Source organism: Rhipicephalus microplus, chromosome 7 (assembly GCF_043290135.1).
Source record: "Rhipicephalus microplus isolate Deutch F79 chromosome 7, USDA_Rmic, whole genome shotgun sequence".
Classification (NCBI taxonomy): Eukaryota; Metazoa; Arthropoda; class Arachnida; order Ixodida; family Ixodidae; genus Rhipicephalus; species Rhipicephalus microplus.
In genome coordinates, this window is record NC_134706.1 from 150,188,601 (window position 1) to 150,204,372 (window position 15,772).

Below are 15,772 nucleotides of genomic sequence, written 5' to 3' on the forward strand. Positions count from 1 at the left end.
CCTTCGTGATACATTCACGTACCGTAATACCAAATTTGCTATATGTGACGCTGGCAAAACGGCCGCGAGCGCATGATGAGCCTGACATGTATTCAAGTTGTTACATGACACGCATGTCATGATTTTCATGTTAGGATCTCCCCCTTGTGTTTGTCATGCAATCATGTCATACCATACAAGTTTTGCAACATGCCATGTGAACGAAAAAAACGCAAGAAGTGCAGGACTATGAAATGTAAATGATGACATTTATAATATACATGTCATGATTTTCATGTTATGACTAGTCAAATACGTTGTTCATACAGTCATGTTAAGCCATTCCGAATTCGTTATCGATAGCATTATGCAAACGGCCTGAAGCGCTAAATGTTGTAGGCGGCTAGATTGATAGTTAAAGAGATAGCTACGCTCAAACTGACCGAAGTTCGCTGAGAAATACTTCGAGTTTATTAACACTACTATTGAGCTACTGCTCAATGCGGCTACAAATTTGGCGTTGAATAAAATGGCACTGCCACTTTGGCAACTCCAAGTGCAGGCTTCTTTTCCAATCCAGCCAATGACAACCTTGCTCTCTTGTTCGTATAACAACGGCTTGGCTTCGGGATGCTATCATCGACACGTACACAAATTTAATTCCTAATATCACCATTTTGTCGCTAAAAATAACCTATGTGGCGCTACGGCCAACTGATGAGTGACACGAGGCATCCGCCATGCAACAGGAACACTAAGAGAACATTACACAAAAGTTTATTTTAATGTAACCGACCCCTCGACAAGAAAGCATTAACCATACGATTGCGTGTCGTACCCTATTTATTTATTTCAATGATTTCCATACACAGATACACAAAGACACAGACGAAAGAGGGAGAAAGTAAGCTGGCAACTGCCGCCTGGAGGGGTACAACGCCGGCTCACTCTTTCGGAAGGAGAGAAGCAACAAAGGAAACAAAGATTAGAGGGAAGAAAGAGGAAAGAAGATGAGGAATGAAAAATAAATGATGAAGACTTCGACGAGTATGAGTAAAAAACATATATAAAATAATAAAACGGTCTATAAACGGGTGTACAGGTCCGTTTGGTTCAAAAATGTAAGGAGAGCTCCGTGGGCCTGGTCGCGTCGGGAAACACAACCGCTCGGAAAGAGGAAGTCATCTAGGGTCGCGCACTTTAGTCGTAGGAATTCGTATTCCTTAATCAGCAAAGACCGCAGCGTAGCAAATGTGGGACAGTTCACTACAAAATGCTCAAGTGTTCAGCAGGAGCCACAAGCTGCACACAACGGACTGTCCAAACGCCCTTGACAGTGTAATCGTTCACGCACCAGCACAGAGCCCACTCTTAGGTATTACAACAGTGCTCGGTAACGACGAGGCAAGCCACGGCCACGAACACGAGGAGGGACGATTCATTCGCCAAACGCTGGTCTGGGTGCTGCTTTAGGAGGTGTCGGCGTATAAGCAGACTAGCGTTGTCCATCGTACATAGAATTCTCGGACCAACACAGCCATTATGGTTGCATGACGTAGTAAGGCGGTCCGCTTCTTACTGCCCGCAATACCCACGTGCGAAGGTACCCACTGTGCAGCTGGGCATACCACGTGACACAAAATTGTTGATGGATTCCATGATGCTGCTCAGAATAGGACCGTCAATATCCTTGCTGGTGGGTCTGCTAAGAGCACCACGAGAGTCGGTGATGCCCACGACAGCAATCCTTGCTAGTTCGGCCATCACCAACGATGCGGTGTGCGGTAATTTGAACAAGCGCCTGATATCGGTTGAAGGGCAGAAGAAAGCTGCAGAAGCGCTCAGGCCATTGCTGCGTAGAGAAGCGTCCGTAAATACTTTTGCACAGTCTTCGAAGCTTTCAAATAGGTGTGAATGGGCTAATTGGCATAGTTCCAAAATAGGTTGGTCACACTTTTTGCTTATTGCTGGAATTGACAGATGGGTAGGGTAGGCACATGGGCAGTGCTCTTTCAATGTTGCCAACTCAATTGTTTCACCGGAATCACCAGTAATGTCATTGAACAAAGCCGCCATTTTAGCCATTCGAGAAAGTGGGCACGTTAACAGCCTGTTAAAGAGTGCCTTGCCATGTGGGGCTTGGTTCAGACGCTCAGTATGATGCAGCGCTCTCTGGTCAACTTGCAGACTTAGCGAAAAACTGGTGCGCTTCAGTCAATAGTGGGAGGATTGTGCTTCACTAGGCAAGCCAAACAGTACTGGGAGGGAAACACGATGATCCCTTTCCAGCTGAGACATTAAAGCAGGCGATACATTCAAGACTGGCAAGGCATACATCACGCAAAAAATACAGCTGATTGGTAAATCTGCAGCGCCATCTTCTGATCAATGCCATCGCCCCTAGAAGTCAAGGCGGCTACACAATTGAACAGGGGCAGCGATTTCCGCTTCACAGTTTCAACAGCAGGGCGCCAAGAAAGGCGATCATCTATGATTACACCCAGGTAGCGATGTTGGTGTACCCACTGTATTGGTGAGTCTCCGAGGCAAAGCCTGCTAAGGCTTGGACAAGTGCGTTGCTTTAGATGATACGCGATCGCGGCTGACTTTGCAGGTTAAACGTGCAGGCCAACTTCCACAAAGTGTTCTGAATTTGCATTCTGAGCTCGATGCAATATACCACGATGTCGTGGACCATGCTGTGACGGACCACTGACCCAGAGTGAGATGTCATCAGCATAAATCGCTATGGCTATAGGAAAGTCACATTCTTGCGGTAATTAGCCCAGAAGTCCAGCAAGTACGCTGTTGAAGAGAAGTGGTGACAAGACGCTGTCTTGCAGAACGCCACATTTAACAGCGCGAGGTTCACTCTGTACTTACTACTCATGCAAAAAACCACCACCACCACCATCATCACCACTATCATCATCATCATTATTATCATATATTAACCCTAGAGGCCTATACAAGGTATTACATAAAGGGGACAATATTAGGGACATGTAATGACACAAATTCAGTGTTGGAATAGTATGTAAAAAAATCTAAGTAATTATACAGCATATAAACAGAAAAGGCAGAGTAAGTTGGAATAGTTTAAGAACTAATACACGTTGTAGGTAGTCGGACGCGAACACCAATGAATACCTCAGAAAAAGAACAAAAAGAAAACTTTTTTGTTGAGAAGAAGCTAATTGACGAGCAGAATGGTGGGAGAGCTAACTAAAAACACAAGACAACAACACTTTGAATTTGTCATGGTCAAGCTCCTGAACAACCAATTCCGGAAGACGGTTCCAGTGTTCAATTGCTGAAGGCAGGAACGATATGTTAAAGGCTCGAGTTGATTGATGGAGACGTTGAAAACTTTTGGAGTTGAAAGGCCGACGAGAGGTGCGAGTTGGTGGAATGAGTAGAGCGCCATGCAGATGAGAGTTGTGGTACAGTTTATTAAACAGGCTTATCTGCGAGGTATTTCTGCGATGAACTAAAGAAGTAAGCTCAAGAGATGATTTTATCTGAGTGACGCTAGCATGTTTACTGCACTGATATGATATGAACCAGGTGGCACAATTCTAGACTCAAGGAACAGATGAGGTTATCTTGACAGTGGCTCAAAATGGCGGAAGCAAATTCTAGTTTGCTCCTTACGAACGTTTCGTACGCAAGTTTTCTGGTGGTGGAAGGGGAGGGATGCAGGGTTAAGCTTTCGGTAAATTTATTATGTTTCCCCTAATTCCTAAAACCTCCCTCCCCCTCACTATGGCATAGCGATTCGTGGTATTGACAATACCCCCCAAGTTTGCTTAGTTTATAATGTCTAAAAGTGAATGGTGTTAAGGTTTTTGCATTAACCAGTTGAGGTCGGTCCGTCAACCGTTCCAGAAGCCTGCTGCACGGAGGTGGTAAATGCGGCTCAATGAAAGGCCCGGACAAGTACACAGCAAGTGCGTCGCAGTCACACTAGATATTGGGGCGTCAGAACGGGGACACGATGGGCCACAGTAATGTTGTGCCCAATAAGCGTTCACAAATGAGCTAAGTGCAACTGTGATACGAAATTTTTGCAACGTAATCTTCGCTCGCCAGGTTAAATCACTATAAAGGTCTGACCCACAAGGATGTAAAAGTGCTTGTCTTGTACGCGAATTGCTTTCTTTGGTACCGAAGTACTTGTGCGTGAGTGTCTTCAGGAAAATGCGCAAGACAATGGGGTGTAGTGTAACATCTGCGTTAAAGTTTAGTTTTTGTAGGCTTCACGGCAATAAAATTAGTAAACATATTTGGTTGGTGTATGCACGGAAATCTGCGTCGTCTTCGAGATGAACAAGGTGTAAATGCCGCTGTGCATTCTCCACTTCTTCAAAGCGATAGTTATCAAATGGGTGCTGACCAAAGAGCTGCATAAGAAGTCACCACAGTGACGTTCGTTAAACTGAAATAATACGATGGTAACTTGTAAGAAGCGAGACTGCGGTTCTGCAAGCCGTGATTCCTTGATCCTGTGAGGTCGCACTTTAGAGTACAGCCTTACCGGTTAAAATCTTAGCAGTCAATATTGCAAATGTTTTCTTAAACTATTTTATTGCTATTCCCTCGCATCAATTTACGCTGTTTTATTCTCTCTTAACGCGATAGCTTTAAAGAGCTCGTGTCGCAGAAAACCCGTCACCGGCGTCAGCCTTGTCGGTTGTGAGCAAAAATTTTCTGTGCATTTGTGTCCGAAAAATCAAGGTACCGAGATAGCCGGAGGCGGCTACCACTTGTCTAAGCGTGCACACGCGATTACACTTCAAAAGCCAAGCATTTGAAGAAAAAAATGGCCCCATGTCTGCATCATAATATGCAAATGTCATCGAAAGACGGTAGTCTTGCGTGGTAAGCGCAGCGCTTATCACGCTACGCTGACCATGCAAAGCTTGCACGAAGAAGCGAGTGCTTCCAACACTTCATTAAGACGACACGGTGGTGGCACCTACCCGTCGCCTTGCGTTCTGCCCATTATCAACTCTGAGACGGGCGCGTACGTCTCAGGGCCACGTGCTTTGTTTTCCACAAAACTGCTGAATGGCGCTCATGTTTCACGTGTGACGTGCCTTGATGCGCTCGTTCACCTTCGCTGCCCCCTCGAGGCACTCTAAGGCAGCGCCCCCGAAATACCGCTCACCGATTTTCTTGCGCAGAACATCAAATAAATGTTTTGTTCACTCCTTCCACACGCAAGACTATTGTCTTTCGACGACATTTGCAGATTACATGCAGATACAGGACCAATTTTAATTGACAATCGCACAAGTAGGAACGCTGAACCTTGAGCAACATTGTTGGGTGCTGCGAATAGGGTCAGCCGTTTGGTGTATCGGCTGCTTTGATTCAGAGTACCCGATACTGTTAGAGCTGGACAAACGCACAAATGTACAGACAGACTGACAGACCAAATTTTTTGCGTCGAAGTCCCCAAAACAGACTATCGTGTTCAAAAAGTGTTCAAGGTCACGAGGCGCGGTATTTTCTTTGCCCTGCCACCTCTCCCTGCTTTCGTAGCGACAAAAGAAGCACTTTCGTAGGGGCAAAACAAAAGATAATGCAATTGCAGCATGCAACAAACCTTTGTAACTCTACTCACACTGCACGGGCTTTTCAAATTTTTGCTGCGTTGAGTTTGTGAGGCAATAAAGTTTTCTAGTGAATTCATTTCATGGTTACTTGAAAAAGTATATCAGGGCTCCTTTGACGCATTTTGTTTAACTGGTTTCATGACGAAACCGAGCCCATTCGGCGATAATAGCACGCGCTGGTCCAATCTACTGTGTGCGTGTCTGCGTGCGTGTGTGTGTATGTAACCATATGAATAAGTATGCACTTAGTGATTGAAGGGTGCAATAGGAGCTTAATTTTGCTATCGCGTTCAACTCTTAGAGGCGAAGCTTAGGGATCCTCCAATTTTTTTCTTACATTGTTGATGAAAACACCAAACGACCAGTTCAAAGAAAGAAGAATAGGGAAAAATTTATGAAACGGTGCCGAAGACACCAAAGGCGTGACGAAGAAGGCGACAGCAACGAACCTGTATGTAGGGCTGTAGGGAGAGGTAGTGCAATAGAGTAAACGGTGAAGGTGGGTTGCCAGGAAAGACTGAACGAAGTACGCGCACACCCTGACAGCCATACCAACTTCGCTTCTGGTACAATTCAAAACCCGTCTTATAGTTTCACCAGAGGCGTCAATAAAATGTCTACCACTCGCGAAGGTGTCCCGATGAGCTGCCAAGTTGTCCTTCTGGTGTTTTATTAAACATTGCACGCTGCAAAGACGTGCTCTTCTGGTCATCTGGAGGAGGTGCTGTCTGTGGTCGCACGCCAATCGCCTTTTAATGAGCACCATTCGCAGCTGGTTCCCATGAGCCAACTCTGGTTTGACCATGGAACGCCAGAAAACTTGATGTTTCTACTAGAGCTGGTTGCTACCATCTTGTTGCTTATATTGTTTTTTTTTAGTTACGTGTAAACCCACGTTCTGCCTCAGCATTAGAAATTGTCGGGCAGTGTCAGTGCAGATGATGGGCATTGTGTGTGGCATTATAGCCATGTGTTCGCCAACTTGCAACAACTTCGACGCTGTTTTTTCATGTGTGCCTCGCGTTGCGTTTGGGTGCCTCGTTGCGCACCAGCTGCAGCAGACGAAGGCATGCACACTCGAACAGAAAACTTCGAAACAATGTACCTTATCTAACAATTTCTATCACTGGTAAATTGGTCACTAAATGAAGTAATAAATAAATTCAATATAAGGGATAATGCAGTTGTGGAGCCAACCTCACGTTTTTGTCGCCAGATTGTGTCATAAAATAATCAATGTTCTTTCTCTCTCTCTTTTCACTGGAGCCTCTTCTTTTTGCAACGGCGTCAGTCATTTTGGAGGTGTTCTTATCGCTGGAAGGCTCCGACGCTGTCTCTAAACAATCTTCAGCGCCACCGCTCGTCTCTCATGGTGCAGGCTCAAGGTGCGAATGCTCGTGGCGAATGCTCAAGGCTGATGGTGCGAATGCGTAATGATAATACACGCCTGATGGTCATCGTGCTTTCTCAAGTCTTCCGTTTATTTTTCTTACACATAGCTTCCTCTATTGCGTGAACTCTATTAGCAATGAAATTGACCCTCCCTAGCTCTGTGCTATAGTCTCGCCACGCCCAAGCTCCCCTGGAGGGCTTTCCACATCAAAGACAGCCCCCCCCCCCTGCATTCTCTACTTTTTTTTCGCGCTGCACAACAATAAAGTATTACAAAGCTTCCCTCAATCTCTCCATAACACATTCATGGCTTCTTCTCCTTTTAAACCTATGTGGTATTCGTGGGGAACACACACTCTTCATCCCGGCAGCCATTTGCTGGATACCACGAGCGACCACGCCCCTTCTAGCAATTTTCATGATTGTGTGCATACGAACGCGTGTGGCTCTTGGGGTGAGACCACCGCAACACACACCTTTCGGTCACAATGAGAGATCGGTAATAACCACGGTGTAACATACAAACAAATTGTTTGTATCTGACACCATGATGATAACACAGGGGCTTAAAAATACGTTCTGTGAACAAGCTTTCGCTCTACGCGTTCACAGTTGTCGCCGTGCGTGCCCTGTGAAGTGATACCATTTAAATTTTCCAGTAATAAAGAAAACATTCTTTGTAAAGAACTTGGTCATCACTAAAGGCCGGATTTTTAGGCACTAAAAAGTGTGTTTTAGGGGCCAAAGACATAAGGTAAAACGCCGTTCAAGACCTGTAAAATCATTAATGTTGGCGCAAAAAATTTTTACAAAAATTGAAGTAATTTTTAATAATGAAGTCGGTGACTTGTATTCACGACCAGAGGCAAAAAAATGAAAATATTTGAGGTATCCCAAAGGCACCAACAATTGATTATAGCCCTAACAGTTTGGCGAGTTGGTGCTACTTTATAATTACGAACAGCACAAAAAAAACATGGTACACAGATGACGAAAACCACACAGGCAAAGGCGCCAGACTCACAACTAATTTTATTCACCTTGACTCACACATATATACAGGCGAGTTCTCCCAAAGCATGTTAAACTGCATGAAAGGCATGTCATGAATTCCTATTCAAATAAGATATCTCCTTTTGTTGCAGGGTGATAGATGAACATAGGCATGCATTTTTCGCGTGATTTGCACAAAACGGACGTTCATTTTATTGTCCAGCATTGTCAGTCAAGTGTTCACAATTCAGTCACCAGTCTCTTGGGTCTCTTTCGCATCGTCGTGGCTGGAAAGGGCAGCGCAAAAGCAAATAACCAGACCATTGATACCAGAGAAGTGAGGGATGCCAGATGTAATCGCATAATTTATCCCCTGTCAGTAAACACTTAATAGGGCCCCTCACTTGGTTTCGGCATTTTGGGACGACGGCGAAGTTACTTATTGATAGAACGCGCCTGTCACTACTAACTGTTTTCGTTATATTTTGCACAATACCTGGGATGCTCTCTGCGTCCCGCCTTGGGGCGATGGCAGCGGCGACCTCTACAAACCCACGTGGTCAAATGTCGCCGCCCTCAAGCTCTTCTGTAGCTCCAGGCTTATGGTCCAACAACAGCGAGGGCTCAAGAGATGCTCCTGCTCTCGTGCCCATGGACGAAAAGCCGACTGCTGGCCCGTCTGGCTACAGCTCAACATTCGTAAGCTCCGCAAGGAAACGAGGCTCTTGGTGCAGCTCCAGTGAAGACTCAGACGTCTACTCAGTCGATGCCGACGACTCATCAGATGGCAGCTTCGTGTCTGTGAAGAGTAGGAAGGCCAAAAGGAGGCTCATCAAGACGTCAGAACAAGCAAGCACGTCAACCGTGAAGGCAAGGAGTGAACGCTGGCCGCATACCATTCTCTTCATGCCCGTGGATCTTTCTGTCAGCCTTCGCAAATTAAAATGCAAGCCATCTCTACTGTTCTTGAGGGAATAGCACAGAATGAAATCAAAGAGGTCCGGCTAAACAGACGTAAGAACGTTTGAGCTGTTGACACAACACAGGCAGACACGCTGGAGAAGCTTCGAATGATGACAGAGTTTGGAGATGTCAAAGTACGTGCTGTCGTACCGATGACTGGCACATTCACTACAGGTGTCATTTACGACATTGACTTGGCAATCCCAAACAAGGATCTACCCATTCTGATAAAACCGGCGTACGAACAAGTGGTCATTAAGCATATAAGCCGCCTCGGGAACAGCCGCTGCGTTGATATAGTCTTTAAGGGCAAGTCATTCCCTATGCACGTCAAGTTGGGACATTTCAGGCATGTGATACGGCATTTTCTCCCAAAGCCGCTTCAGTGCAACAAGTGTTTCAAGATCAGCCGTGTCAAGGGCGTCTGTGTGAACTCTATCGTATGCCCCTGGTGCGTGGAGTCACACACGGTAGACACCTGTTGTACAAACACTTATAGGTGCGGCAATTGTCGACGTACGCAAGAAGCCACTTCTAAGGAATGCCCAAGACTCAACAAAGAAATGGGTATTCTGAAACAAATAGTCAGAAATAACTCCACCCATGAAGAAGCTTCACAAAAAATCCGGTGTTGATGTCGCCACCGAGGGAAGCGCTCCAGTCATGGTGATATTCATGCACCATTTAAGTTTACACCCCCATCAACATCTAGTAGAAAGCCAGAGAGTACAAAAATACCTCCACCGGCGAAGCCTCTCTGCTCTGAAGACTGGCCGGTGCTTGCGAACGCATATCCTTCCGAGCAGCCTTCCCGCTCTCTGCTCCCAGTGAAAGCTAATGATGCTGTTGACGAGGCTCCAACAGCAGATTGTCAAATTATTCTTATTATTCTTATACTGCGATTTATTGTGAGTGTCATCAGAAGTCTTCTGACAAGCATCGATACGCCAACTGCTAGGAGTTGTCTACGGGTGCTGGACGCGTTGAGTCCGGTCCTTGCAAGCCTCCAGTAAAGCCATGGCCGACAATCACAAGTCGTTCCGACAGAAGGTCAGAGTATCGTCGATTTTTCAGTGGAACGCAAGAGGTCAGAGATCTCGCATATCTGATTTTTGCCAGTTCGTTCATCTGTACCAATTTCTTATCATGATGATATGTGAACCGAAAATATCGCGCCCAATCAGACTATCCCGCTACGAGTCATTTTTCTCCTGAAGTGAAATCGAAAGTAGCAAAGTTGTCGTATTTATTTGCTGCGAGCTTACGTCATCCAGCCAGTGCAACCTGACGACGGCATTCAGTATGTGTGCTTGTCTGTTAAAAAAGGAAATGTGACATTCGCACTTCTGGGTGTGTATATATCCCCCTCAAGTAAATCGACGCCAACAAACTAGACGGCATACTAAGGACACATAAGGGTCCGTGGGTTATCACCGGGGAATTCAATGCGCATAATCCCAACTGGGGAAGCTCAAGGCTTGATTCAACGGGACGACGTCTAGCATAATTGATTTCCAGCTATGGTCTCGTCCTTCTGGATGACGCCAGTCCTACGTTTTTGCGAGGCAGTACATATAGCAGCAGCCTTGATATGTCCTTTGTTTCACACCGATTTTCTACATGGGTAAAGTGGTTTTTGGACATTGAAACACACGGAAACGACCACACCCCACTTACCTGAAGATTAAAGGTATTTTGAACACGTACTCTTCTACCACAACAAGAAGAATAAATTATTGGACTATGTTCAAAACTCAACTTGAGGATGCTTGTGAAGAAGGCCTGTCCTTAGTCTTCAGCAAGCTATTAAGGAAACAGCACATGCGCCAATGCGCACTATAATATGCTCTTCGAAGTACTCTGAATTTGACATCGAGCTGGAGCGACTTTGTGCGATCCGCCGTCGTTCTGAAAGACGATACCGACGCACCGATTCCACAACGATATACGAACAGCCCGGCGCATCCAAAAGAAGATACAACGGCTGCTCGACAAATTAGACACCCAACAATGGAGGAAATTTTGTGCGTCGCTAGATCCTCATAAACCACTTTATCAGATATTGAAAAATTAGAGAGGAAAGGCTGGGAGGTTAACCAAGCTTGGCTAGGTTGGTTAATCTCAGATATTGAGAATTGTGCGAGGCCTACGTTCTGTTCCAGAGCAGCACTTTCTCTTGAAAGCCCTTGCACATTTTCATCGCCAGCACGAAATTGAGGTAGCAGAAGATTTCTGCACTGTGACCGTAGGCCAGACAACGTACATAAGCCTACATACAGCGAATCATGTTCCTCACTCATGGGAACCGCGCATGGATCTACCGTTTACATTACAGGAGTTCGATGCGGCGCTCGTCTTATGTAATTAGTCGTCGTCAACTGGCCTGGATGACAATTCTTACAGGATGTTGTGCAACCTTGGTAAACGGGCACGAGAAGCACTTAACATCTTCAACGATTCCTGGCAAGCTGGCGTCGTTCCACCAGATTGGAAGATTCGCCGCTTGGTACCGATTCTTAAGCCTGGCAAATCTCCCCTGGACCTTACCTCTTACCGACCGATCACACTTTCAAGTTGCGCAGGAAAGGTAATGGAGAGAATGACCTTGACCAGGCTTGAATGTTACCTGGAATACTATGAGATATATGCGAACGCCATAGCTTGTTTTCGCCGTCACCGATGTTCGATCGACAATGCTATAGATCTTGTCACATATGTCCAGCCTCAAAAGGCATGTAAACGACTACCTGCTGCCATGTTCCTTGACGTAAAAGGAGCATACGACAACGTTCTTCATGACGCCATCCTCGAAGCCATTGAGTCAGTGGGCCAAGGCGGACAACTGTATTTTTGGACACGCAGTTATATACAAGGGCGGAACTTATTTGTCAATAGTGCAGATGGTCCAACCTCCCAACACCCAACGCGTCATGCAGTTCCGCAAGGTGGCGTCTTCAGTCCAACCATCTTCAATCTCGTTCTCATTGGTCTTGTAGAATGACTACCAAGTGTGGTCAAGTTATCCATGTAAGCTCACGACATCTGCGTCTGGGCATCTGGCGTGACAAGACTTCAAGTACGCACAAGACTTCAGAAAGCTGTGACATTGGTATCAGTGTACTTCAAGGAACAGGGTCTGAAAATATCGCCAGCAAAATGCGCAATGATTGCTTTTACTAGAAAGCCAATGAGACCATACGCTATATCGATCGACGACCAATTCATACCATATGTCAAGTCGCACAAATTAATAGGCGTATTTATTGATAGAGACCTCTGCTGGGGCCCACATCTGGCCCACTTGAAGCAGAGGCTGACAGAAATTGTTAACTGATTCAAATAGTTTTTTCTTTAAGTGTTCCAGTGCATATTTCCGTATTTTACAGACAGGATCTCGCAGGTGAAATCGAATAAATACTTCGGAGTGACTGATACTAAAAACCTAAATTGGAGTCCGCATATAGAAAATATGGCAGCTAAAGGAGCACAGGCGCTTGAGAGGCTTCGTAGACTCAGCAATAAACGTTGTGGTTTACGTCGGGATGTGCTATTATTGATATATTGTATGTATATTCGCCCAATATTGGAGTTTGGCTGTGTCTTGTTTTCTGGAGCACCTGCCTACAAAATTAGACCGCTGGTACTACTAAAACGCGAAGCGTTACGTTTATGTCTTGGGCTCTCTAAATTTGTCGCAATTAATTTTTATATAAGAAAGCGCGCCTGCCTTCTCTTCGTGCTAGGTTCTGAATACTAGCAGTTCGTACCTTCCTAAAAATATACGCATCACCATATAGGAAATCACAATCTATTTTCATTATTGAGCCAACGTCTTTTTTTAACCAACAGTGGTCTAGATTAAAATGTCCGCAAGTCATCGCCGTACAGAAGTTCTTGGAAACATTGTTAACCTTCATGAAGTACAGTTACTAAGAACACCTATTCAAACAATGAAAATAGAATTTGACAATATTTTTCCTAGTAATTGCAAATATCTTCACAGTAGGTATGTAATTGCCATTTTGAAAGACCACCTGGCAAGATTAGACACAAAGATTGTAATAGCAACTGATGCTTCAGTTCGCGAAGAAAAGGCAAGAGTTGGAATTGCATCATTAGTGTTGGATTGGTCTTTTTCGATTCGTTAACCTTATTTCACACCTATTTATCAAGCGGAATTACTGGCAATTCTCTTAGCGTTACGGAAATTACCTCAATCAGTAAGAGATGTTATTATTCTTTCAGACTGCTTGTCTGCGTGTAGTTCATTAACTGCGCCTAATATATCCAATGCTTCAAAAGTACTTAATGACCTTGCCCCAAGACATTTACCACTCGTTCACTCGGTGAGGATACCAGGGCATAAAGGTTTAACCCTCAATGAATATGAAGATGCACTTGCGGTGGCCTCAGATAACTATCCCATAATATCTATATTGCCGACGCGAGCAATTATCGCCATGGCACGCTTTGTAAAATTCGTCATGTTAGATCAGTTTGAAAAATCTCGCTTGGCAACATCGAATTTTTTCCATCTTAAGTCCCCTTGAAAAAAATCTACGGTGCTACTCTCGAAAGGCGGAGAAATCAATTACGAGACTAAGATGCCGAGTCCCCTCCCCCTGAACTTTTATCTACACAGGTCTGGTCTGGCACAGTCTCCCTATGCCTCCACTGCAACAAGAGTGAATCCCTTCACCATTGCCTCTTAACATGCAGGTTATACAGAAACCAAAGGAAGAGACTGTTAGAAGAACCTCTCCGTAGGTTGGCTCTAAATTTATCCCTTCCGGTGGTCCTCTCCTTTGGAGCAACGGAAAAGAAATTTAGCCACAGGAATGTTTTCCAGTTCGTATGCGATTTTCTAGAGGCAACAAAACTATTAGAATGTTAAGCTGAGGCAAAAATTCACTTTATTTCAAATCATTTTAGCCTGTTCGTTTTTGTGTTACCTCTATTTTATTTCTAATCTATCGTTTACCCATTGGCTATTTGTTTAAACATCGTTATCTAAATAATCCGACTGGTAAAACAACTCCACCTCACAAATGAGGCAACGTCCGTTTCATGGCCGATTCCCCGTAGCGGGCTGCGCCAGGACTCTGAGGAACAACTAACCAACCAACCAACCAACCAACCAGTGTTCGTTAAAGAACACCAGATGATCAAAACTTCCGGAGACATCCACTACAGCATCCCTCGTAGCCATATCGTTGTTTGTTCACGTAACAACGCACATACTACAACTACTCTTTCTTCTGTTATATACTACTACTACTACTATGCCATTTCGCTTGCGTTCGTCTTCTCGTCGATCCTGCATAGTGCCTTCGCGAATCCTGACAAAGCTTAGCTTGTGTTTGGTGCGTCGTCTCTGACCGCACTTTCAGCGGAGTGACGTCGTGTATCGTGGTTACCATACTTGATCAATCCCAGCCTCTCCAAAAGTACGCGCACTGACTGATCCAAGCCCTAGAAACGCGTAGTAGTAGTAGTAATAGACATTTATTCAGCCAAATTTACAGGCCGAGCATTTCGACCGCCTGTGCGATCAGTCGACGCTGTTCTTCTCCTTCGGCGCCGATCCAGTCGAGCCAGGAGGTGATGGAAAGGGATGGGGGAGGATAATAGCTGGATTGCTGAGCAGTTGGGCAGTAAAACAGGCAGTGTGAGAGGTCAGCGTATGGGGAGGGACAATTAAGACAGCAGGGGTTAGACCTATATTTATAAAGGAAGAGGCGAGAGGGGGTTATCAGGCCGTTCATTTGGATGTGCCGTAGAGTTCGAGCCTCGAGTGCAGTGAGTAATGGATGAGGGGGAGGCTAAAGACGCTTGTCGAGCCAGAGCTGGAGATATGCCTCCTTGATAGTGTGACACAAGGAGATCTGCCCATCATTATTCGCGGAGCTCTCACTGTCTTCCGAATGTGTGGGTCAGGGAATCAACGGTGCCCGGTGCAATATATCGCGGGCAAGCTGATGAGCTAGCTCATTGTCGTTAATACCCGAATGCCCAGGAACGCAGTGGAAGAAGACCTGCTGTTGAAGAGCAGGGGGCAACGTGTTGTTCTGTATGTGACAGATGGCGGCGTGACAGTCGGAGTAAATCGGGTACTCGGGGAGAGAAGGGAGGGAGGAAAATGCATGGCGTGGACCATCGAAAGGACCTCGAGCGAAAGTACATTTGGCGGGTGTAAGTATGGCCCGCTGGTGTGCGTGTCAGGTGCTGAAAGGTGTGGATGGTAGATAACGTAGCCACACGAGCCCTGAGGAGCCATATATGAGGCATCCGTGTAGGCAACTCCCAGTGTAGTGAGAGGAGGAGAATGATGCTCAGCTGCTGCATGACGCCGGCCGGCGTGATGAACGGGAGACGTATTCGATGGTAGGGGAAGGATGCGAAGGTTAGCAGCAGCGGTGCTAGCGGCAGAAGGCAAGGTGGGAACGGAAACGGGAATGTGAAGGATACCGGCTTGGGCTAATAGCCATTTGTCTTGACGAGTGAGAGAAAGACGGGAAATCTGAGAGTCATGTTGCAGAGAAATAATAGAACGTAATGGATGAAAGAGGCCTGTGGCAAAGAGCTTAGTGGTAGAGGTAGTGAGAGGGAGGTTTAGAGCTGCCTTGTAGAGGCTAATAGAGCTCTTTCGAGTGTGTTGAGTTGCGTTTGGATGAAATCAACATAAGGTACAAAGTACAAAAACTTGTTAAGGGCCAGCGCATGTGTAACCCGGCACGCAGGAGCCTTGTGGAGCCCCGACTGCCGAGTGACAACGCGTCGCAGGAGGTGGGTCACCGAGTGGCAAGTCCTCACAGCTTGATGTA